Source organism: Balaenoptera acutorostrata, chromosome 9, assembly GCF_949987535.1.
Source record: "Balaenoptera acutorostrata chromosome 9, mBalAcu1.1, whole genome shotgun sequence".
Classification (NCBI taxonomy): Eukaryota; Metazoa; Chordata; class Mammalia; order Artiodactyla; family Balaenopteridae; genus Balaenoptera; species Balaenoptera acutorostrata.
In genome coordinates, this window is record NC_080072.1 from 20,379,478 (window position 1) to 20,406,853 (window position 27,376).

At 39.8% G+C, this 27,376-nt stretch overlaps 1 protein-coding gene across 5 annotated transcripts in view; it reads left to right on the forward strand.

The window, feature by feature from the left end:
* LRRC4C (leucine rich repeat containing 4C) overlaps positions 1-27,376 on the forward strand; it is a 191,422-nt gene that overhangs the window by 15,194 nt on the left and 148,852 nt on the right. For 3 of the 5 annotated variants that reach the window (XM_057552070.1, XM_057552068.1, XM_057552073.1), the window contains exon 1: positions 13,190-15,088. The exons of the other annotated variants lie outside the window; for them this stretch is intronic. The gene's annotated coding sequence lies outside the window, so the exon portion shown is untranslated. Of the gene's footprint in view, positions 1-13,189; positions 15,089-27,376 lie in introns of those variants that run through there. 5 annotated transcript variants of the gene reach the window in all.

The window sequence follows — 27,376 nt, forward strand, 5'->3', positions numbered from 1 at the left end:
ATGACAGACTCTAGGTCCATCCACCTCACTACAAATAACGCAATTTCGTTTCTTTTCATGGCTGAGTAATATTCCATTGTATATATGGGCCACACCTTCTTTATGCATTCATCTGTCGATGGACCCTTAGGTTGCTTCCATGTCCTGGCTATTGTAAATAGAGCTGCAATGAACATTGTGGTACATGACTCTTTTTGAATTATGGTTTTCTCAGGGGGGTATATGCCCAGTAGTGGGATTGCTGGGTCATATGGTAGTTCTATTTTTAGTATTTTAAGGAACCTCCATACTGTTCTCCATAGTGGCTGTATCAATTTACATTCCCACCAACAGTACAAGAGGGTTCCCTTTTCTCCACACCTCTTCAGCATTTATCATTAGTAGAATTTTTGATAATGTCCATTCTGACCGGTGTGAGATGATACCTCATTGTAGTTTTGATTTGCATTTCTCTAATGATTAGTGTTGCTGAGCATCATTTCATGTGTTTCTTGGCAATCTGTATATCTTCTTTGGAAAAATGTCTGTTTAGGTCTTCTGCCCATTTTGGGTTGCATTGTTTTTTTGATATTGAGCAGCATGAACTGCTTGTATATTTCTGAGATTAATCCTTTATCAATTGCTTTGTTTGCAAATATTTTCTCCCACTCTGAGGGTTGTCTTTTCGTCTTGTTTATGTGTTCCTTTGCTGTGCAAAAGCTTTTAAGTTTCATTAGGTCCCATTTGTTTATTTTTGTTTTTATTTCCATTTCTCTAGGAGGTGGGTCGAAAAGGATCTTGCTGTGATTTATGTCAAAAAGTGTTCTGCCTGTGTATTCCACTAACAGTTTTATACTCTCTGGCCTTACATTTAGATCTCTAATCCATTTTGAGTTTATTTTTGTGTATGGTGTTAGGGAGTGTTCTCATTTCATTCTTTTACATGTAGTTGTCCAGTTTTCCCAGCACCACTTATTGAAGAGGCTGTCTTTTCTCCATTGTATATTCTTGCCTCCTTTATCAAAAATAAGGTGACCATAGGTGCGTGGGTTTATCTCTGGGCTTTCTATCCTGTTCCGTTGATCTATATTTCTGTTTTTTTGCCAGTACCATCCTGTCTTGATCACTGTAGCTTTGTAGTATAGTCTGAAGTCCAGAGCCTGATTCCTCCAGCTCCGTTTTTCTTTCTCAAGATGGCTTTAGCTATTCTGGGTCTTTTGTGTTTCCATACAAATTGTGAAATTTTTGGTTCTAGTTCTGTGAAAAATGCCATTGGTAGTTTCATAGGGATTGCACTGAATCTGTAGATTGCTTTGGGTAATATAGTCATTTTCACAATGTTGATTCTTCCAATTCAAGAACATGGTATCTCTCCATCTGTTTGTATTATCTTTAATTTATTTCATCAGTGTCTTATAGTTTTCTGCATACAGGTGTTTTGTCTCCTTAAGTAGGTTTATACCTAGGTATTTTATTCATTTTGTTGCAATGGTAAATGGGAGTGTTTCCTTAATTTCTCTTTCAGATTTTTCATCATTAGTGTATAGGAATGGAAGAGATTTCTGTGAATTAATTTTGTATCCTGCTACTTTACCACATTCATTGATTAGCTCTAGTAGTATTCTGGTAGCATATTTAGGATTCTCTATGTATAGTATCATGTCATCTGTAAACAGTGACGGTTTTACTTCTTCTTTTCCTATTTGGATTCCTTTTATTTCCTTTTCTTCTCTCATTGCTGTGGCTAAAACTTCCAAAACTATGTTGAATAATAGTGATGAGAGTGGGCAACCTCGTCTTTTTCCTGATCTTAGTGGAAATGGTTTCAGTTTTTCACCATTGAGAACGATGTTGACTGTTGGTTTGTCATATATGGCCTTTAGCATGTTGAGGTAATTTCCCTCTATGCCTACTTTCTGGAGGGTTTTTATCATACATGGGTGTTGAATTTTGTCGAAAGCTTTCTCTGCATCTATTGAGATGATCATATGGTTTTTCTCCTTCAATTTGTTAATATGGTGTATCACGTTGACTGATTTGCATATATTGAAGAATCCTTGCATCCCTGGGATAAACCCCACTTGATCATGGTGTATGATCCTTTTAATGTGCTGCTGGGTTCTGTTTGCTAGTATTTTGTTGAGGATTGTCGCATCTATGTTCATCAGTGATACTGGCCTGTAGTTTTCTTTCTTTGTGACACCTTTGTCTGGTTTTGGTATCAGGGTGATGGCGGCCTCGTAGAATGAGTTTGGAAGTTGTCCTCCCTCTGCTGTATTTTGGAAGCATTTGAGAAGGATAGGTGTTAGCTCTTCTCTAAATGTTTGATAGAATCTGCCTGTGAAGCTGTCTGGTCCTGGGGTTTTATTTGTTGGAAGATTTTTAATCACAGTTTCAATTTCAGTGCTTGTGATTGTTCTGGTTATATTTTCTATTTCTTCCTGGTTCAGTCTCAGAAGGTTGTGCTTTTCTAATAATTTGTCCATTTCTTCCAGGTTCTCCATTTTATTGGCACAGAGTTGCTTGTAGTAGTGTCTCATGATCCTTCGTGTTTCTGCAGTGTCAGTCGTTACTTCTCCTTTTTCATTTCTAATTCTGTTGATTTGAGTCTTCTCCCTTTTTTTCTTGGTGAGTCTGGCTAATGATTTATCAATTTTCTTTGTCTTCTCAAAGAAACAGCTTTTACTTTTATTGATCTTTGCTGTTGTTTCTTACATTTCTTTTTCATTTATTTCTGATTTGATCTTTATGATTTCTTTCCTTCTGCCAACTTTGTTTTTGTTGTTGTTCTTCTTTCTCTAATTGCTTTAGGTGTAAGGTTAGGTTGTTTATTTGAGGTTTTTCTTGTTTCCTGAGGTAAGATTATATTGGTATAAACGTCCCTCTTAGGACTGCTTTTGCTGTATCCCATAGGTTTTGGGTCATTGTGTTTTCATTGTCATTTGTTTTTAGGTATATTTTGATTTCCTCTTTGATTTCTTTAGTGATCTCTTGGTTATTTAGTTGTTTATTGTTTAGCCTCCATGTGTTTGTAGCTTTTACAGATTTTTTTCTTGTAATTGATATCTAGTCTCATAGTGTTTTGGTTGGAAAAGATACTTGATACGATTTCATTTTTCTTAAACTTACCAAGGCTTGATATGTGACCCAAGATATGATCTATTATGGAAAATGTTGCATGAACACTTGAGAAGAACGTGTGTTCTGTTGTTTTTGGATGAAATGTCCTATAAATATCAAGTAAGGCCCTCTTGTTTAATGTATCATTTAAAGCTTGTGTTTCCTTACTTATTTTCATTTTACATGATCTGTCCATTGGAGAAAGCGGGACATTAAAGTCCCCTGCTATTATTGTGTTACTGTCGATTTCCCCTTTTATGGCTGTTAGCATTTTCTGTATGTACTGAGGTGCTCCTATGTTGGGTGCATAAATATTTACAATTGTTATGTCTTCTTCTTTGATTGATCCCTTGATCATTATGTAGTGTCCTTCTTTGTCCATTGTAAAAGTCTTTATTTTAAAGTCTATTTTGTCTGATATGAGAATTGTTACTCCAGCTTTCTTTTGATTTCCATTTGCATGGAATATTTTTTCCATCCCCTCACTTTGTCTGTATGTGTCCCTAGGCCTGAAGTGGGTCTCTTGTAGACAGCATATATACGGATCTTGTTTTTGCATCCATTCAGCCAGTCTATGTCTTTTGGTTAGAGCATCTAATGCATTTACATTTATGGTAATTATCGATGTGTATGTTCCTTTTACCATTTTCTTAATTGTTTTGGGTTTGTTACTCTATGTCTTTTCCTTCTCTGTGTTTCCTGCTTAGAGAAGTTTCTTTAGCATTTGTTGTAAAGCTGGTTTGGTGGTGCTGAATTCTCTTAGCTTTTGCTTGTCTGTAAAGGTTTTAATTTCTCCTTCGAATCTGAATGAGATCCTTGCTGGGTAATCTTGGTTGTAGGTTTTTCCCCTTCATCACTTTAAAAATGTCTTGGCACACGCTTCTGGCTTGCAGAGTTTCTGCTGAAAGATCAGCTGTTAACCTTATGGGGATTCCCTTGTATGTTATTTGTTGCTTTTCCCTTGCCGCTTTTAATATTTTTTCATTGTATTTAATTTTTGTTAGTTTGATTAATATGTGTCTTGGAGTGTTTCTTCTTGGATTTATCCTGTATGGGACTGTCTGTGCTTCCTGGACTTGATTTACTATTTCCTTTCCCATATTAGGGAAGTTTTCAACTATAATCTCTTCAAATATTTCTCAGTCCCTTTCTTTTTCTCTTCTTCTTCTGGGACCCCTATAATTCAAATGTTGGTGCATTTAATATTGTCCCAGAGGTTTCTGTGACTGTCCTCAATTCTTTTCATTCTTTTTTCTTTATTCTGCTCTGTGGTAGTTATTTCCACTATTTTATCTTCCAGGTCACTTATCCGTTCTTCTCCCTCAGTTATTCCGCTATTGATTCTTTCTAGAGAATTTTTAATTTCATTTATTGTGTTGTTCATCATTGTTTATTTGCTCTTTAGTTCTTCTAGGTCCTTGTTAAATGTTTCTTATATTTTCTCTATTCTATTTCCAAGATTTTAGATCATCTTTACTATCATTACTCTGAATTCTTTTTCAGGTAGACTGCCTATTTCCTCTTCACTTGTTTGGTCTGGTGGGTTTTTACCTTGCTCCTTCATCTGCTATGTATTTCTCTGTCTTCTCATTTTGTTCAGCTTACTGTGTTTGGGGTCTCTTTTTCACAGGCTGCAGGTTTGTAGTTCCCGTTATTTTTGGTGTCTTCCCCCAGTGGGTAAGGTTGGTTCAGTTGGTTGTGTAAGCTTCCTGGTGGAGGCAACTGGTGCCTGTGTTCTGGTGGATGAGGCTGGATCTTGTCTTTCTCATGGGCAGCACCACGTCCAGTGGTATGTTTTGGGGTTTCTGTAAACTTATTATGATTTTAGGCAGCCTCTCTGCTAATGGATGGGGTTGTGTTCTTGTCTTGCTAGTTGTTTGGCATGGGGTGTTCTACACTGTAGCTTGCTGGTCGTTGAGTGGAGCTCGGTCTTAGCATTGAGATGGAGATCTCTGGGAGAGCTTTTGATGTGTGATATTATGTGGGGCTGGGAGGTCTCTGGTAGATCAATGTCCTGAACTCAGCTCTCCCACCTCAGAGGCTTGGGCCTGACACCCGGCTGGAGCACCAAGAGCCTGTCAGCCACACGGCTCAGAAGAAAAGGGAGAAAAGAAAAAAAAAAAAAAAAGAAAGAAAGAAAAAAAATATATAAAATAAAATAAAGTTATTAAAATAAAAAAAATTATTAAAATAAAAAAATTAAAAAGTAGTTAAAAAAAAGAAAGAAGAGAGCAACTAAACCAATAAAGAAATCCACCAATGAAAACAAGTGCTAAAAACTATACTAAAAAAAAAAAAAAAACCCAAAACAGACAGACTGAGGACAAATTGTAAAAGCAAACCTCACAGACAAAATCATGTGAAGAAGCATACACATACATACTCACAAAAAGAGAAAAAGGAAAAAAAAATATATATATAAAGGAAGAGAGCAACCAAATTAGTAAACAAATCTACCAGTGATAATAAGCTCTAAATACTAAACTAAGATAAACATAAAACCAGAAACAAATTACATGCAGAAAGCAAACCCCAACTCTACAGTTGCTCCCAAAGTCCACCACCTCAGTTTTGGGACGATTCATTGTCTATTCAGGTATTCCACAGATGCAGGGTACATCAAGTTGATTATGGAGATTTAATCCACTGCTTCTGAGGCTGCTGGGAGAAATTTCCCTTTCTCTTCTTTGTTTGTACAACTCCTGGGGTTGAGCTTTGGATTTGGCCTTGCCTCTGCATGTAGGTCGCCCTTTGGCATCTGTTCTTCACCCAGACAAGAGGGGGTTAAAGGAGCGCTGATTGGGGGGCTCTGGGTCCCTCAGGCCGGGGGGAGGGAGGGGTACAAAATGCGGGGCAAGCCTGCAGTGGCAGAGGCTGGCATGATGTTGCAACAGCCTGAGGCACGCCGTGCGTTCTCCCGGGGAAGTTGTCCCTGGATCACAGGACCCTGGCAGTGGCGGGCTGCACAGGCTCCCTGGAGGGGAGGTGGGGATAGTGACCTGTGCTCGCACACAGGCTTCTTGGTGGCTGCAGCAGCAGCCATAGCATCTCATGCCTGTCTCTGGTGTCCACGCTGATAGCTGCAGCTCGCGCCCATCTTTGGAGCTCCTTTAGGTGGTGCTCTGAATCCCCTCTCCTCGCACACCCTGAAACAATGGTCTCTTGCCTCTTAGGCAATTCTGGACTCCCTCCTGGCTAGCTGTGATGCACTAGCCCCCTTCAGGCTGTGTTCACGGAGCCAGCCCCAGTCCTCTCCCTGGGATCCGACCTCTGAAGCCCAAGCCTCAGTTCCCAGCCCCCACCTGCCCTGGTGGGTGAGCAGACAAGCCTCTCGGGCTGGTGAGTGCTGGTCAGCACCGATCCTCTGTGCAGGAACCTCTCCGCTTTGCCCTCTGCACCCCTGTGGCTGCGCTCTCCTCCATGGCTCCAAAGCTTACCCCCTCCGCTACCCGCAGTCTCCGCCTGAGAAGGGGATTCCTAGTGTGTGGAGACTTTTCCTCCTTCACAGCTCCTCCCGCTGGTGCAGCTCCTGTCCCTATTCTTTTGTCTCTGTTTTTTCTTTTTTCTTTTGCCCTACCCAGGTACATGGGGGGTTTCTTGCCTTCTGGGAAGTCTGAGGTCTTCTGCCAGCGTTCAGTAGGTGTTCTGTATGAGCTGTTCCACATGTAGATGTATTTCTGATGTATTTGTGGGGAGGAAGGTGATCTCCACATCTTACTCCTCCACCATGTTGAAGGTCCCCTCTCCTGGTGGAGTTTTAAAGATACCTTTATGGGCAATTTTCTCCTCAGTGCAAAGACTCCTAATTTAGACAGTACAAAGATGCCAGAATGCAGTTTCTCTGCACAAATACCACCTTTCTTAGAAACATTTGATATAGGAGATTGTGTTCTACAAGAGCTTGGGTCACCATTTAAAAAGATAATGCCATTTGCAGCAACATGGATGGACCTAGAAATTATCATACTAAGTGATGTAAGTCAGACAAAGACAAATATCATATATCACCTATATGTAAAATCTAAAAATATGATAGAAATGAACTTATTTACAAAACAGAAACAGACTCACAGACTTAGAAAATAAACTTACAGTTACTAGAGGGGAAAGGTGGCAGGGGGAGGGATAAATTAGACGTTTGGGATTAACATATACACACTACTATATATAAAATAGATAATCAACAAGGACCTACTGTATAGCACAGGGAACTCTACTCAATATTCTGTAATAACCTATATATGGGAAAAGAGTCTGAAAAAAATAGATATATGTACATGTATAACTGAATCACTTTCCTGTACACCTGAAACTAACACAACAATGTAAATCAAATACACCCCAATATAAAATTTAAAAAACAAGATTTCTACAATGTAATTTGGTCTAAATTGATTTAGAATTGGTTGCCAAATTGTCATACAGTTGTTTATTTAAGCTTTCTTTTTTTTACTTTAAGTTAGTCCTAGAATGTGTCATGTTGCCTAGGGTGGTACGAGAAAGGTAGTATTCTCCCTCAAGATATTCCCCCTTCACTCATGCCCTTCCTTCTCAGACATCTTGATACACTCCTAGAAAGAACATTCTAAGACTACCTTTAAAATCTCAACTCTCTTGGTCTCTACATGGCATCTAATAGTCTGATCAGCCCTCCATAACTGAGTATATCATTTAGCTAAGCTTGAGCCCTGCCAATCTTTGGGCCATTTTTCTTAGAATGAACCTCATTCTCTGTCCTCTGGCTGCAAAACAGGCAATTCTGCACTCATCAGCTGTAGACTAACATTCATGAAGCTTTGAACACATGTAGTTTTCTTATGTGAAGTCTTCTGGGACTGCCCTTATGGAGAGGTGGGTACTGCCTCCTCTGCTGCCTCAGCTCTTTACACTTATTTCTGGTAAAATTCTGACCAGATCTTATATCACCATTGCTTGTAATTAGCATACTTATTACCTACCCACTTTCCTGCCACCACCAAGTAAACTGTTTATTCATCCATTTAATCAAAATGTATTTGGATGCCAAAGGACCAGGCACTGTGCTAAGTAATATGGGTACCAATAAGCGTTCAATTCCAGTACTTCTGTAAATTGATTAGTAATGCATTTTTTACCACTTATCTGGAAGGACATCTGTGGTTTTCTCATTTATTCCTAAAAGCTATTCCTAAGAACTATTTATGATTTAGAATATGAATCCTTTGTTCTATGCATTGCAAAAAGTTTTCCCAGTATTGTGTTTTTTGTTATTATACATATTTTTCCTTTATTGTTTCTTCCTTTAAACTTTCTCATCAGTTTTGTTTTTTGTTTTTTGTTTTTTTTCTTTTTCAGAAGCTAATGGGTACTAGGGAGGGGATGGAATGGATAAGAAGAAAGGCTAGTGCAAAGAGACCGCAGAGGAACTTGAGAATGGTCTTAGTAAAGTAATACAGTGAGAGAACTAGGCAGATGTATGAGCCATTCCTGAATTAGCATCAACAGATGTGATCAGGAAAGTGAAGGCCGTCAGAGGAGGCAGTGATAACTTCCATAATACCTGGCACATAATGGGAAGTTAGTACTCATCTCTCAAAATAAACAAGTGACTGACTGAATGCAGAGAATTTCTTTCCTGCAAACCCCAGTAATCAGTAAGAAAATTTGCTATTTGTAAAGGACAGAAGTTTGTGGTTGATTGTGATGATGACTCTGATTCTTCACTCTTTTGTCATGTAACTTTACAGCTGCCTCCCACTGTAGGTGGCATGATCTGCTCCATTCCTTGATGATGGGTACCAAGTGATTTACTGTAGCCAGTGGGAAGTCGGCAGATTTGATTCATACAGAAACTTGAAAAAGTGCATTCTGCTTGCTCCCTTGGACTTCTGCTTTTGCCAAGAAATTTGCTTGGGTTAAGTTGACGAAGGAAGATACACATAGACTGAAGTTGAGTTGTCCCAGTGACTGTAGCTGAGACCATTCTAGATCAGCTATCAGTGAACACAGCCAAGATCAGAAGAGCCACTTAACCAATCCCTGACTGACCTATAGATTCATGAGAAACAATTAATAATTAGTGTTTTCAGCTACCAATTTTGGAATGGTTTATCATGCAGCAATAGCTAAGTGATATAGAAGTTATAAATCTCCAATTAAATTATTTTATTCGGTGGCATGCTTTCTTAGTTTTTCTATTTAATAATTGCACTAAGTATCTCCTATTTCTAACATTTTATGTACCACAGTAAAAAGAATAGTCACTAAGAAACAAAAATGTAGACATTTCCTAATATCTTAATTTTAGACATTCATTCATTCAACTATGTGCACAGTATTAGAAATAAAAAAAAAAATGCTCTCATGAAATCGACCATGGTTTGGTGGGAATGTAGACATGAACAAATGATTTGCATTCAATGCAATAAGTAATAATAGGAAATATTCATTAAAACCATGATCTCTGAAGCAAAATAACCTGCGTTGAAAATCTTGCTTCTGTCACTTCCTAGCTGGGTGCCCTTACTTAACCACAATTCCATTTGCATTATCTATAAAATGGGATGGTAATTGTACCTACTCCATAAAATTGTTGGGAGGATTGTCTGCACTGACATCTACCACATACTTAGAACTGTACTTGGCACTCATAAGCTATCATTAAGTGCTAGTTATTATTTAAAAATTTTAAAAGCATGAGGGCACAGTAAAGTAAGACTATATAGGGTGGGAACTGGGTGGAGGGGTAGTAGAGGAGATACTTTAAAAAACCATAAATTTGCAAATCTTCTCTTTTGGTGTCTTCATCTATATTTCAAGGAACAAAGAATAGTTGACTATTAGGATATCTTCTAATTCTGAAATACAACATTCTTGGAATATTGTCTAACATAACAGATGTAGTAAGTTCCTACTAAATATGGCATTTGATCATTAAAGTAGTCTTCAAAAGAAGTTGGTCTAATGAAGTTAATTCACATGCCATCATTCATTATGCTTGACTTTAGAGGCAAGCTTGATACGATTATCCCACAGGACATCCTGGTCCCTTTTAATAGTGCTGGAAGTGAAAAGGGAATGTCTATTCCCAGAATTGGTAATGTAAACACTCAAATCTTAAGTATGTGTTGTGCTTGAATAGACTAGCCTACAGCCTGTTAAATCAAATTAATAAACGCAATAGCTGCATCCAAATTTTCTCTATTTGCAAAGCAAAGTTACGGAGCTTGTTCTGTTTGTTATTTTGTACTTCTGATTACAAGATTCTGTCCTCTGCTGTTTGCTAAAGATTATACCAGGTAGAGTCATCAGCACACAGTGAAATAACATAATTTTGTTTCCCCACCCAAATGCCTACAAATCAGGAGAGGATCACAAACATAGAATTCTCAATGTCCATAGAACAAACCTGCGACATTAGCACTGTGCCCTTCTTCTCCCAAGTCATCTCATTTTAATGGCATCCGTCCTGCCCATGCTTTGGGTAACCAAATGGGCTAATTGGAAGTGTGACAACATGAACAATCCGTTAGTCTTTGGGCAATGATTCCTCTAAAAGAACTTTTGCAAAGAATTTTACTTAAACACATATGCTGTCATTGTTGACAGTACCTGACACTCCTACTGAATAAGTATCTATATTTATGTCATTATTTAACAATTTAGTTTGCGTGTACATTTGTATGACAGTTAGCTTGTTGACTACTTATTTCAATTCTCTTTGAGTAAGATCATTCAGTGACAAATGTGTCAATTTCATTTCGCCCGTAGGGTTACAAATTCATCTCTGGGATTCAGGGCTGATCATGACTATGCTATGACAGTCTGCACGTCTATGACTGTCTTAGATGTATTCCCCATGCTTCCCAAACCCAGAAACTGTAGCAAAACTGGAAGAATTGGAATTGAGTAGATCTAGGTTCAAGACTTGTCTATGTCTTAATAAGACATATTTACCAAATATGTGGCTTTAGCATCACTTTCCCCATCTTTAAAAATCTCTCAGGGGGTTGTTTTGAGTTTTAAATAAGGTGATGTATATGAGAAGTCAGCAAAAGACAACCATGCCATATGGATGCCCCCAAAACACAGGTTGAGTCTGAATCAAACAATGAAAGCCAAATGGCTAATTCAAGGTCATACAGTGTGATTGGGCAACTGGTGTGGGAAAAGAAATCCCAGCTCCTGAATGGGTAGGTAAACAGGAAAGGGAAGACTTTCCTTTTTCTTTTTGTTTAAATAGCACTGATACTTCACTGCTGCTTTGTTTGATAGATTAATTCATTCTGAAAGGCTTTAAAGATGTCTGGTAGGTAGCTAATAATCAGCTTTGAAAAACAATCACTGGCCTTGCCCTTGCTATCAAAGTCCCTAAAAAGAAAATTTTCATTTCAAATGGCTTCTAGCTTACTTCAGAACCAGAAGGTAGATTCCTTTGGCGTTATCTAGAGCAGCTAGTGAAAGCCCTTTTTAATGGTTTGTTAGTTGATAAACTGCAATTGGCATATAAGGGTAAGAGCTTCAAAAGACAAATTAAACTTATAGTCAACTGCCCACTAGTGCTTTGAATTAATCAATACAGCATTCTTTTAAAAACAGAAGCAATGCCATTACCCCTCAACAAATTCACATTTTGATGCAATCAATAACTACATCAAAGTTCTCCAAAAGACAGAGAAATTAAATAAATCACAATCCATGTGTAAAGAAAGGCCTTTTCTCTTGCAGGTGCTGACATCTGAAATACATATTAGAGTATGTGCTTAGTACCCAAAGAAATATATAGATGTAGTTCCTTTCATTTTTTAACTTTAAATGAGGAAATACCCATGTACTATAAAGGGAACAGGAAAAAACTAAAAGAACATTTGGTGTGAACTTGGATATGCCTCTAATGTTCCCTCAGTAAAAATTTTCTCCCTTTTGTTGAATGTCACTTCTCATTATGATTTGTAACATAAAGACTCAAATCTCAATTATATAATGTGCTTTAATAGAGTAGCATACAGCCTATTTAAAACTATTTTCAAACCAAGTACATATTCTGATCTCTAAAAAGTATAGTAAATCAGCATAGAGATCGATTATGCAACTTGAAACAGATAAATATTTATTTGCCTTCCTCCCCCAAATATATAATGTTTTATTATTTGAATTATCATTCCTCATTTTATCCATTTCATGTCTCAAGGTCACATACCTGAATGGTATAAAATGAGTAAGTATAGCTTAGAGAAAGGGCCTCTGACAATTGTATAGTGGAGAAAGAAACCAACATAAATATGTTATTAATAATATTATTATGCAGGCCCTTCCATCTTTCTAAGACCCAGTGAAGTTGAAATATGCCACCCGCCCCTGCCCCCGCCCGCAACGTGAGTTGGTGGAAAAGCCCACAACTAGGAGCAAGGGATGTTGGAATTGAGTTGTCAAACTGTCCTGGATGTCTTGTACAAACCGAACAGGCCAATTTACTGCAACACAGCATAGGCTGAAGGCTCCTATTTCACCTTTACAGTGTTTCCTCCTGGTGAGATGATCCTGCTGGACCAAGGCTCCCTCCCTGGCAGTATTTCAGCTCCTCCTAGATTTCTTCTGATTAGTTTATCCTAGGTAGTGGTACTGTGTTAATCCTTACCTTGTGACCAGCCTGCTTGCCTAGGGAGGGAAGAGGCTCTTGTCCAGCTATCTGAAAGCAACAGCTTTGTGTTTGATATTTTTGAATCCTAGTGGTGATTCGATTTCTATGTCTTCCCCTTTGTAGCTCCAACTCCCGGCTTTCAGGATGAACACAGCCAGGCTTTGAGAAACAAAACAAAACAAAAAATGACTTCTTCCACACGACCGCAGAGTTTCTTTGCGCGTTACTAACCTCTGAGTATGGGGTGGCTTTGAAACACAGCTGTTCTAGCTCTGCCCTCCAGGTGGCAGCAGTGCCACACCGCAGGGGCTCCAATCCCCTCCACCCCGACTTCAAGTGTTAATGCAATTGACCAATCAGTGCTAAGATGATGGGAGGTAATTGGGTAATTGTATTTTACTGATCACAAGCAGAAAAAGGGAAAGGAAAAAGGGAAAGAAAGAGGGGCAGAAGAGGGAAGGGGACCGCAGTCCGAAAGGAGATTTGGGGAGCTAGGACCCAAACCGTCAGGACGTGGCATTGGCCGAGAGAAAGGAACTGCCGCCGGCACTGGGAACGCATTTATTCTTTGGGTGGAAAGGAAGGGAGAGAGGAGCGGGCTGGGGAGGAAGAGAGAGTTCCAGCCGAAGTGGATGGAAGGGGACCGGGGTTTCTGCCGCGCTGGGAGCCGCGAGCCGGGGCGATGGCGCTAAAGACGGCGCGGAGCAGCTGCGCTCCCGGGAACGCGTCTCCTCGCGGAGGACTAGCCGGCGTCGGGAAGGTCTGCGCGAAGAGAGACCAACTTGTGGCTCCAGAATGTACCCGACGCAGCTGGAAATGAGATCAAAGCTGCAGTTTCATTCGAGAAGGATGAGAGGAGGCAACGACTAGGGATTTTTTTTTTTTTTTACCTCCTTCGTTCCATGTTCTATTTTGTATCTTCTTTCCTTATTATTATTGTTTTATTTGCCTAACAAAACACCCCGTCGAGCCCCTCACTTCACCCTCCCCATTTGAAATAAAAGCCCAATTTGAACTTCTTTCATCGCGGCGCCCCCAGGATCCGCTGCCCGCTGATGGAGGAGAAGGGGACCCGGTGGCTGGCAGGGGCCGCCGGCGAGGGACCGCGTCACGCGTCTCCCCCGTGATCCCGGCCCTGATCCTGGAGTTCTGCTACACCTGGAGGATCTGGACCGGGTGCTAGGGGTGGGGGCGGGGACAGAGGAAGCGCAAGCCACCCCGAGCCTTAAAGAAAAAAAAAGAAGTAGCGGGGGGAGGAATGGATTTCTTCTTGACAGCTGACGGAGCCTTGAAATTTTCCTTCACTACCTCCGCCCCCGCCCCCGTCCCCGCCCCCCCGCACTCCATTTAACGTGAGATTATGAAATTGCAGAGGCGGTGGAGGGAAGGAGACAGGATATAACAGAGAGTTTGGAGGGAGAGGGGAAGGTGGCTGGCCGGGTGGCTGAAATCAAAAATCCAATTGCGCACTGGGTTGTGATGAGAAATCTAATCAGATCTTTGGAGAAGGGGCCGGCCGGAAGGGCGGCGATTGGGGGGAGTTGATCCCCAAATTCTTCGAGGTCGGGGCTGGGGAGAGGAATCGGCGATGTAAAAGGAGACTTTTTCTTTTTTTCTTTTCTTTTCTTTTTTTTTTTTTTTTTTGGTGGCGGTGGCTGTTGGGTGCGTGGCGAAAATGAACGATGCGGGACGCAGCTCTCTCCTGGAACCGAACGCAGTGGATAAACTGATTGTGCAAGAGAGAAGGAAGAACGAAGCTTTTTCTTGTGAGACCTGGATCTTAACACAAATGTGTATATGTGCACACAGGGAGCATTGGAAAATGAAATAAACCAGTGTCAGACCCGCGGGGGTTGGTGTGTTCTGACATAAATAAATAATCATAAAACAGCTGCCCTCCCCCTCCCCAAAAGGATGATTGGAAATGGAGAAACGAGGATCCACAAAGGAAAAGTATGTTCATTTTTTTCTGTAAAGGAGAAAGTAAGCCAAGGAGATATTTTTGGAATGAAAAGTTTGGGGCTTTTTTTAGGAAAGTAAAGACTTGATATGGTGATGTTTTCTTTTCTTTTTGAATTTCCCACAAGAGGAGAGGGAATTAATAATACATCTGCAAAGAAATTTCGGAGAAGAAAAGTTGACCGCGGCAGAATGAGGCATTGATTGGGGAAGAGAAGCCAGCAGAGCACAGTTGGATTTGTGCCTATGTTGAATAAAATTGATGGATAATTGCAGTTGGATTTTTCTTCATCAACCTCCTCCCCCCCCCCCATTTTTTTTTCTTTCTGGGGTCAAGATCATGCATTTTTCCGCTTGTTCTTAACCACCTGGATTTCCATCTGGATGTTGCTGTGATCAGTCTGAAATACAGTGAGTGATCCTTTTTTTTCCTATTTATTGGTGAAGAAAATGTCCATTAATTTAGCATTCCTGGTCCCTTTATCCCTTTACCCCCGAAGTTGGTTTTTAAAGACCTGGCTGTGGGGACCAGAAAACAGGGAGAAGGTGGCCCACGCATTTGCTCCATCAGGCCGTGCTCACTGATAAGCCGGTTTGCTATAATGATGCAGGTTGTCTGCATCCCGGGCAAATGCCTTTGCAAATGTCCATCCGGAGAAAAAAATTTCCCCAAGAAAGCCGCTGCAGTGTGGGGTGCCTCGTGCTGTGTGATCAACACTCTAGAATGTGTTTAAGTTGCATGGCAGCCCCGGAGTTAGATTCACAAATGTTTAGCCATTGGAAATCGAAGGGACCCAATTTAAATTTCATTATCCAACCTGACATCGCAGATCAACAGAAATGCATTAACACGAAAATATGATAATAAACCAACCAGATGAAGGATGGCTTCTGGCCGGCGAGTGGGTGGAGGGAGGGAGAGTGGGACGGGGGAGGAAGTGGTGGAGAGCTGTGGGTGCACTATGCCCAATCTCTCTTGCACACAGAGTCTGGAAAGTGTTGGTCTTGAGATTAGGTTACCTAGATCCTCACCAGTGCTAAGAATGAGAGGAGGACCCACGGCTCTTCAACCCCACCCCCTTCTAACCACTTCCCTGGGTAACAGAGAGGCTGTCCATGTAGGTGCCCTGGGCAGTTAGTCGCCTTCAGTTTTGCCAGTTGCCTTCAGTTTTCCCCGCAACAACAGTTCAGAGCTCTTTAAAAAAAAGGCAGAAATCTAGTGTCCTGTGGTAACTTAGATAAAGGTCTGTGGGTTGAGCCTCACTGCTTCTCCTATGCCAGCTTTGTCTTGGGGGAAAGAAGCCACTAAAGAAAAAATTTTTAAAAAGTTGAAAATGCTTAGAGAGCCTGAGGGCCTATAAGATCATCGCCCCTCTTTGAATCTCTTCCCCCATCGCTGCCAGGATCATGGAGCTGGCTTTTCTTTAGTTTTGTGTTTGAACAGAGCTCTGCCTCTCAGTCTTCTGTTATTTCTCTCCAGGGCCTTCTATCAGAATCATTGACTCATATAACTTTAGAGCCAGAAGATTCCCCAGAGATCTCATGCCAATAAAAAAGGAAACTGAGGCCTGGAGAAGTCATAACTCTTTGGTTAATGGCCAAAGCATATGAGACAGGTGACTCACACAAGCCACTGAAGAGCTGACAAAAGTCAGTTTGGGATCCAAACTGGATGGGAAACAGCCATACGTGGAAGGATTACTTCTTTCCCCACAGCTGCCATTTTTATCTAGAAGGGTCAAGGAAGGTACTTATTCTGAGAGCTTGCAATAAACTCCTGACATTCTGGACCTCATGGGTAGCCCATCTCCAGCATTCATATCTTTTCTTAGTCTTTTTTTTTTTAGTTAATAGAAGAGCTCAGATAACCCTAACTTCAATACTATTTGGAAAAAAAAAAAAAAAAAATGATCCACAACGCTGGCATATCCCAAAGGAGATGAAAGGCAACAGTCTCCTGGGTCCCTTCTTGGTATTGGGCTCATTTAATCCAGTGAGTGGTGGTCCCTGGAGAGTCATTAAAGAACCATGGAGTTAGATTTATATGAGAGAATGATAATAGAAACCAGAAACTCCCTGCTAAAAGCATCTGAGTCTGTTCTTTCACTCACATCATCTATTCTTATCCTTTTCATTACCCCTTAACTAAACTAGCCTACAGCTGAGCACTTCTCTAATTTATTTTTCTGGGCACATGTTTCCTGTTGGGACACAGATCAGGCAATAAATTTACTGACCTATGAAAATAAGGTCATGCAGGGTTGTGTTTCCCACCCCTGCCCCAAGCTCCCTATAGGTTTCTGCATATCTTATAATTCCTTGCAGATATTTTGCATGTTTGTTTTGTTTTTACATGACCACAGTTAAGTCATCAGTTGTGGTCAAAGATTGACTCAAGTTATGTTAAGTTCCTGCTCAGTTGCAATTTAGCACAACTGACAAAAGAGAATAAAGAAAAAAAAAAGTACTTTGAGGGTTTTTACTGTGTAGTTCAGCTCTGGGCTTCACGTGGGAAACCCAGCTTTGCAATCAGCTTGGCTCTGCCAATCAGGAGAGGGGTTTTTCCTCCTTTTCTTTCTTTCTTCCTCTTTCTTTTTTTTTTTTTTTTTTGACATCAACAATTTCTTCATTGCTACTCTGATTGAACCTCAGTGTGCATTCCTCTCCTTCACATTGTCACCCCCTCTCAGTATTCTCCACATTTACACCCACGTGCAAACTTTACTGAGAAAGAGAGATAAGGGGATGGGGGGTAGGGAGAGAAGAGAAAATATGAATGTGTTTAAAATTGTGGGCTGAAATATGTCCTCCCACCCACCTCCACTTAAACCTGTTCTTCAAATCTGGAGATGATGGAGCATCTAAGGATGTCATCCTTTTTCACGCTGGTGAATCACTTCACCAGTACTGCATTTCAGGACACGTTGCCCAGACCGGGGTTTAGCTCCTTTGGTTTGTCAGTCAGAGTTGGCTCAGCATTTTAGGCAACTTGCTGGTGGACTGATGAAAGAATTATGGCCATGGTAGATCTAGAAACTTAGCCCATGAGCTTCTTTCAGGACAGAAGTTGGTACCCACTGATTGACATTTGTGAGCCAGTAACTGTATACTGGAATTTGTTGAGGACCACAGGCCCAGAAAGCTGCTGAATTTTGCAAGTTTTGAAGTTCCCTTTTCGAATATTTTCCTCCTTTAATTAAGAGCTATGCACTTTGGGCAATACCTTTAATTGCCCTGGCCTTCAATATTCTTATCTGTGGGATGGGAATAATATCAACAAATTGGAATTCAACCAATTAGAATTGTCTTGTGAATTAAAAGTAATGATATGCAAAGCCCCAGCATAATAGACCCTCTAGGGAGAGCTGTTTGTTATGGTCATTCTTGGATTAATTTGAATTAACTTCCTGGGAATGAATACAGGCTGGCCACATACTTTACAAATTCTAGTGGCTACAGTTAAGAACCGGGGAATGTGCAACTGACCTTACAGTAGTTGCCAGATTCTTCTTTTGAGGTCTTATCAGGAGAGACTCATTGCAATATATCATTTTAGATCTGAAATTCTGCCTCCAGCTGGAAATTGAAAATCAAGATTTTCTCCTTAAAGTATAGAAAAATAAATCTCAGCAAAAGTCATATTTAAATGAGACTTTAGGGGAAAATAAAGCTATTCTTGTGTTGTGTGTTCTTTTTGTCTAAAAGTTACAGAAGATAGCAGTTGTATATTAACTGTATACTTTTGGCTACATATTACATTGGATGTGGAATGCACAAAATAAAGGCAGATTTCTAGGCAATTATATAATTAAATTAGATGGTGTACAATTCCATTACTAATATTAAGGTCCCCAAGTCCACGATTTGGATTCACAGTCTTCCTAGTTATCATGAATCCTATGTTAGTTATACATCTTCATTTTGTGAAAGGATAAAGGCCCAGTATATATGGAATCAAGTTTCATGTAGACATATGTGTCTTATTGTTTGCATGTGCAAATCTTCCAACACCAACTTGCCAGTGGTTTTCCGAGGCCGCCAGTCGTGGTCATTTCTCATAATTTCATTTTCTACATCAGCAGCCCTGGGTTCTATCTGTTTCCTCAATATGCTTCTGGAAACCTGTTCTCCCTTTGAGGAAAAAAGAATCCTACTGTTTTAATTATTGTTATTCTTGATGTCACAGCTGTGGATAACAGGACAGTCAGGCTGAGGAGTTGCCCATTGGATGTTTATACTGCTTCTTTTCAATTAGGAAAACGGTTTGAATTCTGTGTTAACTTTGGAAAAGCATCCTTAAGTTACCCATTTTCACTGATCTTAAGAAGAAATGGAAATCATCTGTGAAGGTTCTTACCATTTTATTAATTTTACTTTTTGGTGTGCTTCTAAAAGGTGACTAAGAATTTCAATAAACTTGAACTCTGACATCCTAAGTGAATTTGAATACTCAGCTTTCCACTGGAACATGTGTGTTACATAAGCCGTTAACCTCTCTGAGCCTGTTTGCTTATCTGTAAAATAGAGATAACAGCCACATGGAGCTGACCACCATGAGGATGAAATCAGATTGCATACGTCATGCACAGCAGGTGTTCAATAAATGCACATTTAAATTGAGCATCTTTGATTTTAGTTTAGGTAATGCACAGTTTGCAAAAAACAGATATGGTCTTGTTTGAGAGAAGCTCTTCATATAAATTCATGTTGGTATAGGTTAAAAAATGAGAAATTTATAGACAAGGTTGGAGTAACAGAAATAGATATGACCATTTTTGGTAAGGTCCTACAATTTTAAAACATATTTGGAAGTGCTTTAGTGAATGCCATTCCTGTAAGAAAGATTACAATATACTTTATGAATTGTGGAAAATGTACTCTGTGTCTATGTAAACTTTCATCAAGTATTTTATAATATAGGCATAAAAATAATGATTTATAAACAGCATCTTAAAAGTTTCTCCAAAAGGATCAAGAGTCTGTTGCATGTTTCTTCAAAATGATTTCTCTGGAGAAATGTAAATTTGACAGTTGAAACTTTATTGGGTGGATCTTGTGGCTGGGACAGTGTGCTTGTTGACACTCTCTGAGGGCAAGGATTTTATTTGTTCTTTGGCATGTCCTTAGCACCTCAGAAGAGTGTCTGGCAAATGGTATGCCTGCAATAAATATCCCTTGAAGGACTGATTGAACTTAAGAGGCATCACTTCCAAAGAACTCAAATGCATGTGTATACATACACACAAGAAGCCTGGCTTTTAGGAACCTATGGAAGTTTAATGAGAAATACCAATGAGTATACTGACTCTGTGTGTGTGTGTGTGTGTGTGTGTGTGTGATGTCATATCTGTACACACACACACACACACACACAGAGAGAGATTTTAAGCACCTCTGAGTGGTTTCCTTCTGCTGGGAAAGCTGAGGTCTGAAAGCGAGGTGATGCCGTGTATTTTTCTTAATCTTGGTGCTGTCAGTAATGAACTGTAACAATTGATACAAGTCACCTCATCTCTCTCAGGTTGGTCTTATATTCTTTCCTGTTAAATAAAGGTTAAAAACTAAGATTCTTTCAAGCACTAAGATTTTAGGATTTTCAATTCATAATCCACTACCTAGGAATTTAAGATTCCTAGGAATTGAAAATATAAAATCTCTGATCCCAGGTTACTAGCGATAGTTGTCAAAATATGGAGAAGAACAGCATAGAATTGGGTGAGAAAGGCAGAATCCGTGTCACAATGGCAGATATGTAGAGTAAAAATGTGAGGAAAGTATCTAGAGGGTGTGTAGGGGCAATGTAATACACTATGGAATAGGCAAACATTGGATCTCAAAGTTTTTTCACTACTTGTTAGCTGGGGGATCCTAAGGAGGCAAATTGACCTTGCTATGTCTCAATTTTCCTCAACTATAAAAATGGACATCATTTTTTTCTTGCAGTTATTTTTAGGAGCATTAATTAAGATGTCTAAGTGTTTGGCACATGATTAGTACACAATAAATGCTAGCTCACTTTCTTTCTTCTCATTGAAATCTGGTTATTTCCCACAGAAATGGGAACATTTAACTGAAAGTCTGTGAGTGTTTTGCTTTACATTTACTGAATATGTGAATGAAGATCTTTTGCCAACTTTGCTATCAAAGTGGGTAATATTATTTTTGATAATGTTTTCCAATGTCAGTCAGATTTATAATGAAGTTTAAAAATCATGAACAGCTTATGTAAGATTAACAAACTTTTATTTCATCTTTGGCATAAGCTGATGGCAGCTTTTTATGCTTACGTATGCTTTCAACACTAATGGGGATTATGGGTATAATTTCATAATAACAATAGTAACTACCAGTTATTGAGCATTTGATATGCACCAGGTACTATGGTGAAAATATAACATATTTTTCTCCTAAATTCTCACTTAGGAAACTGAAACACAAAGAGGCTAAGTAATTGGTCTAAGGTTATCCAACAACTAAGTGATAGAGCTGGAAGTAGAAGCTACATCTCTTAGGACTTTAGAAACAAGATCAGAATCAGTAAATGCAAACGTGTTGCCTTGTAACAAGTAAACATGGCAACTCACTGTCCTCTAACCTGGTACTCAATCTGAATATTCCAATTGGGATTGAGATGTCTGTAGTTTCCCTTTCCCATTTCCTGAAACAGAGGTTGTAGTCACATATCAGATCACAAATGCCTTGCATCTTTTGGTCAGTCTTTTCTAATATCCAAGTGTTCACCTACATGAGGAAGAGACAACTTATAAGAAAGACTTGGGAAAAATTGTCCTAACTCAGTCAACACAACTACTGGACAGAAAAGCTTTGCAAAATGCTATGAGATCATCTGGAACTGCATGATTGTCTGAGAAATAAGGTCAGTGCTAGTAACAAGTTTGGAGTTTTGTTACAATAACCTGCAAATCCGGTGGGCTCCTAATTGTCTGCATTACCCCCCTAGCACCTGATCTCCGTCCTTGCGACGTTTGATCTCTGTAGCACTTCGTACCATTGATGCCACTGGCTTTCTGAAACTCTTCTAGGGGTTTGAGGTGCCGTTTGCTATCACTTCCTTTAGTCATTTCATGTCATCCTTGTCTTGTCCCTCTGCTCTCTCCTAAAAGGTTAAGGGCTTCCCTTTTGAATCAGTTCTATTCCCAGTCTCTTTGCATCCCTGAGAGATGTCTGCTGGGCTTGTTTTGAGCCATGATGCTCAAATCCTTGGCCTCAGCCACCTTGTGGAAGCTGATGATTCCTAAATCTCCAGGGCCAGCAAGATACCACTTTCTTACCTGGTCTCCTGTAGGCCTTACAAACCTAGTACACTAACTGTAACTGATTATTTTCCCTCCAGGAGCCTATATATTTTCAGTTTCAAATGATATCAATATCTCTTTAACCTCCCTCATATCCAACCACTAATCAAACACTCATCCATCTACTCATCATGTCAAACTCAGCTTTTCTGTCCCTCAGTCCAGAGTCCATTGTTTCTCTCCTAGATATCTTTCTAACTAGTCTTTCTGATGCCAACTTTTCTTCAGTATGGTCCATCATTAATTTTTCCTTCAGAAGGACCTTACTAAGAAATAAAGCTGAAAACATTCCCTTCTCTATATTCTATAAATATAGAATAAAATTTGGATTCTTCTCTTGATAAATACGGTCTGGCCAGCCTATTCATGCCTCTCTTGTCTGTCTGCCATACTGAATGTTTTATTTCTCTGGAGATATCCCAGTCTAGTTTTTGGCTCAAACTTTGTGAAAGCTACTCTATTTGCTTCAGATATACTCATCACAAGTCAAATCTCAGAGCAAGTTACTTCCTCTGGGAAAATCTTTTCCAGGTCTCCTAGGCCCACTGAATCCTCCTGTCTCTGTTACACCAACATTTTATTCATGGATCTGTGATAGCTCTTGTCACTCATATTTACTTGGCTGAAACCTGCTAATGTGACTTCTTTTAAGATAGGGACCTCATCTTACCTGTCTGGTCATCTCCCACATCTAGCTAATTTAGTGCACAGGAGTTTTCAATATATTTTGGTAGAACCAATAAAGGAGTGGATTAATTTAACACATCTTTAGGGTGAATTCAGTCTATGGTGTAGGCCGTTATTTTCCCAATATTTTTCCCACTAAGATCAACCTTTTATTATTTTTACTCTAGGGACCCATGTTTCAAAACTACTTTGCCCAGTAAATACATTGCAACTCATTCCTCTATTTTTCCTAATTGAAAACATATTCTTGCCCATCATTGTTCTTGAAATGTGCTAACTGAACACTGTGACCTTGAGTTGATATAAATTGAGCCAGAAGATGTTGTCACTATCTTATGCAATTGTATGAGCACATGCACGATTTCTAACTGGCTTTTTGAAATATTGATAAGAGCTGTCTTTGAGGCTTCCAGTTTTTTAAATAGTTCTGCAAATATATTTTGGTGCTAATATTATACTCTAATTTAGAGGTGCTAATAGGCTCAGTGCAAGTTTGGCGATGCATACTCCTCAGTGGCATTGTTCGCGAAGAATATTGTTCACAACAATGAAGGTGACCCTTGGATCTGCACAAACTGCACAATCGTAGGAGGGGGCCTTCTTTGTCGTAAATGACTGTTGGAAAGACACTGTGACTTTTAATTTTGAGTCATGCCCAAATATGGGCTTATGCAATGGTAGAATAGAAAAAGATCTTCTCCTTAGTAAAGGTGCCTGGATTAAAACTTTGGTGAGCTGCAGTCACTTTTCACAACGTGCAAACACCTGGTTTTATGGAGCCAGGTGTGTATTCTCAGGAGATGCTCTGGCTTCATGCTTTGGAAGGATGCTTCCTCCTTTCTCTCATAAGAAACAGCAGAAGACACTGGGATTAGATGAAAGTGCTAAATGGTAAGACACATTTAATTACGGTTTAATTTTATTCTTCAATCTTTGAATATAAATGTCTTGAATATGTTGAATTAGAACATATGTTTTTCTTTTAGTCAATTTTTCATGTTTTTCTTCTAGTTTTAGATGATTTCTTGCCAGTGTAGAGACTGCTATTATTATCTCTCATAATAGTAATAGTAATTTCTAATAATAGCAATAGTAAATGAGAGAGCCAACTCAGCACTGGCTCTTCTAAATAATTGCAAGTGCATACTTGCTCCTGCCAAACTGCGAACTGCTGAGACACTGTTTTCTTGGGAGGAGTCTATGTGTTTCATCCCATCAATTTTCACCAAGTCAATATAGGGAATATAGGAGAATTCAGGCATTCAATTATATTTTTTTATCTGTTGCTAAGATAGGTATCTGGTTTGGGGGTAGGTTTCACGGATTTAAAAAGAGCACTTTTTTTCTTATAATGACTAATACTGTCCCCTAAATATTAAAATCATCTGTTTTTGTAGATGTGGTCCTGCCTAGAACAAGTCGTTTGATTTATTTGTGATATTTTAATAGATATCCTATTGTCCATATAGTTGACTTTTTTTTTTTTTTTTTTGAGCCTAAGAAACATAGTATTAAGGAACTCATTTTCAGGACAATAGCCCAGTTTTCTTTAACCAGTGACTTCATAATGATGTTGGAAAGTTCAGTAACTAAACTATGCTTTTTTTTTTTTTTTTTTTTTTTTTTTAGGGTGCATGACTTTGGAAAATGTAAAAATTGTGCCTCTCTTGAATGGTTTACAGTTGAATGTGAGCCAGATCTCAGAATCTGCTGATGTTTACAACCTTAGGGGAGGGAGGGAGAGAGAGGGATTGCTCTGCACTGAGCCTGTCTACTGGCTGTTCTAACCTGGGCAGAGAGAAGGCTGATAGCTTAGGTTCTCTAGGGAGAATCAACTTCCTAGGCAGGGACCAGAGCATGGGTGTGGTGAATGAATTCAAATGCATTATGGAGAGCAATCCAGGAAACTGTGATTTCTTCCAACTGAAAAGGCAGAAAGTCAGAAGCCATCCTAAAAGAGTTAACATCTACACAGTGGTTCTCAGGAAGGCAAGAATGGAACCATGAAGGCTTTCTCTGTATTGTTTGAATGTTGCCATGGCAATAGTTTCCAGCAGAAGTTACATGTTTTTCAATTCCCTTCTCCTTCCCTTCTCCTCATCCTCCCACCATCCCTCCTTATCTCCCTGAGTGCTTAGTTCTTATCTCTCCCTCCTTTTTACCCCTCCCTTTGTCCTTTCTTTTGTTCTCAACTCCTCAACTCTTTCCCCATTAACAACAAAAATATTCCAACTCCAGGAAGTCACTTTTAGGCAGAAAGTGAGTCAGACATATAGCCTTCTCTCCCATTTTCAGTATTCCCCCTTCTGTTTACCTATTAAAGACCTAATTAGACGAAGCTGTGGATGGAAGCAGGGTTGGGGCTTTCCCTTGTTGGTAGGACACAAAACATACTATAATGGTTGGTGTTGTGGGGATATGTTAATTGGGTCGCTGCAGGCAAGTGCAGAGCAGCAGTCTCTGACAATTAGAAAGAACAATGACTTTACTATGATGGATCCCACTCTCTTAACCAGTGGGGGAAGGATTAGCATGCATTGCAGGTCTCTGGAAGGTTCCTGTAGACCCCGAGAGAGAGCTCTGCAGTTGGAAATGCCTCCCGTCTCTTCAAAACGAAGCTGCCGCCCCTCCTTTAGCTTATTTTTACTGCCAAAGAAAGAGGAGTGAGGGGACAGTGAGAGATCTGGTTTAGTGCGTGGTGGGGGACCCGTCGCAGACCTGGGCCATAGGATATATCGCGGGGATGTTAGGAAGAAATCTTCGCCTGCTTAATGCATGTGGCCTGTGAATTGTGAAATGGGTCTCATTAGAGCCTTTCATATCCCGGCATGTGCCAAAGTGCTTTGCCGGCACCGCGCCATCACTTCAGGTCCGACCCTGCTGCTGTTGGCTGCAGCCAAGAAGGGACAGAGGCTCTGTCTGTATTAAAGCTTTCAGTCTCATCGCTCTCTGTCTACTGTTAATTGTAAGGCGCCTCTGGGCCTTTCAGTGTGGTCCAGGATGAGGCACAACACATCTCCTAGGTGTTTGTAGAGAGGAAATATGAAGGCATTTGAGCATCACAGATAGCTTGAGAGAGCCAGTGGGTTGTGACACCCAGAGGTCCCCTCTCTTTTCCACAGGACTGGCATCAAAGTTGTCTTTAGGTTTCCCTGCAAATATGCCCAGATACTCACCTGAAAGAAATGATGGGTAGTTCAGGGCTAAATAAGTCATCAGGGACCTTTGTATTATTAGATACAGAGGAACTCTTTGCTTTTGGGGGAAATTCGTATACTAGAGATGTTAGAATCAAATTTTATCTCCCAAAGCATAGCGCCATTGGTAGTAGCTGCCAAATGCTGAGTACTGTATGTCAGGCACTGTGCATGTCTCTTATTTAGAATGCCCAATGATTCTACAAGATTGATGATTTAAGAGCATAGACATAGGAGCCAAGTCAACCTGAGCCCTGTCCTGCTTAGATATGTGGCTTCAGCCAATTTACTTACCCTTTTGAACCTCACATTCTCATGTGCAGCATGAGAATAAATATAGTACAGAGTTGTGGTGAGTTATAATTGAAATAATGCATATAAAGCTTTTAGCAGAATGCTTGCATGTAGAAAACACTCAAGCTATTATTCGTAAAAATGTAAGAGGTGTTTTCATACCACAATATTATGGAATAATCACTAGGCACGTGCCTCAGGCAGAACAAAATTAAAAATAATTAAGGGCAGGTTGCTTAATGAAAAAGGAAAAATAGCATTGGAAGGTAAATTTCTGAATGTGAAATGGTGAATTCCTGGTATGTTTGGTATAACTGTACAGTTTGAAAAGCAGAATAGATAGGATCACTGAAACAAACTTTTGTTGCATTCATTCTGAATCAATGATTTCCATTCGACCATATTAGAGTTTTCTTATGAAACTGATCTCTTGGGTCTTGTATCAGTCGTGATGCCTTAGATTGGAAATAAGATAAAAAGATCTAACTAGATTAAGCAAAAACAGAGAATTTACTGACATATGCAACTGAAAAGTCTTGCAGTACATGGAGTTCAGGAATGGTTAGATCCACATGTTAACAATGTCACGGGAATTCCTACTGTATTTTCTCTGTAATTCTCTTGGCTGAGTCCTCTTACATGGACCATTTTTATCCTCAGACTATTGTTTTGTATTCTCTCACCCATCCACCAAAAAAAGATTCACGCTTTTATCACATCATTCCTAGAGAGCATCCTGAGATCTAAGCTGACTGGATTAACTTAGGTCATATGCCCACTCGTGGACCAATCACTGCCTTCAAGGGAATGGAGTTGAGGGTCAGATGCATCCCTAGATGGAATTCAGGGGCTGTTGAGAGACAAGAGGAATTTGGTGCTGGAGAGATAATCACAAATAACCATAGGTCTAACGGTGGAGAGCAAGAACAATGAGTTACTGTGTTTCACACTGTAACTTGCTTCAAGGGTTAATTTTGTTCCTACTTCTCTGTAATGCTACATTGTTTATAGGTATGGGGTTTTAATAACCATCTAAGGAGTTTTGTTCTTCCTGCAAATCATCTGACTGTAGCTATCAATTTTTCAGAGGAACAACTTCATCTGCATTCATGCTATTTTTGCATTGCTCCTCTCATCTCTTAGGAACAAGTCATTGCTTTTGAAAGGGAATTTACTGTCTTTTCTGGAAGTGAGGAAACAAAAGC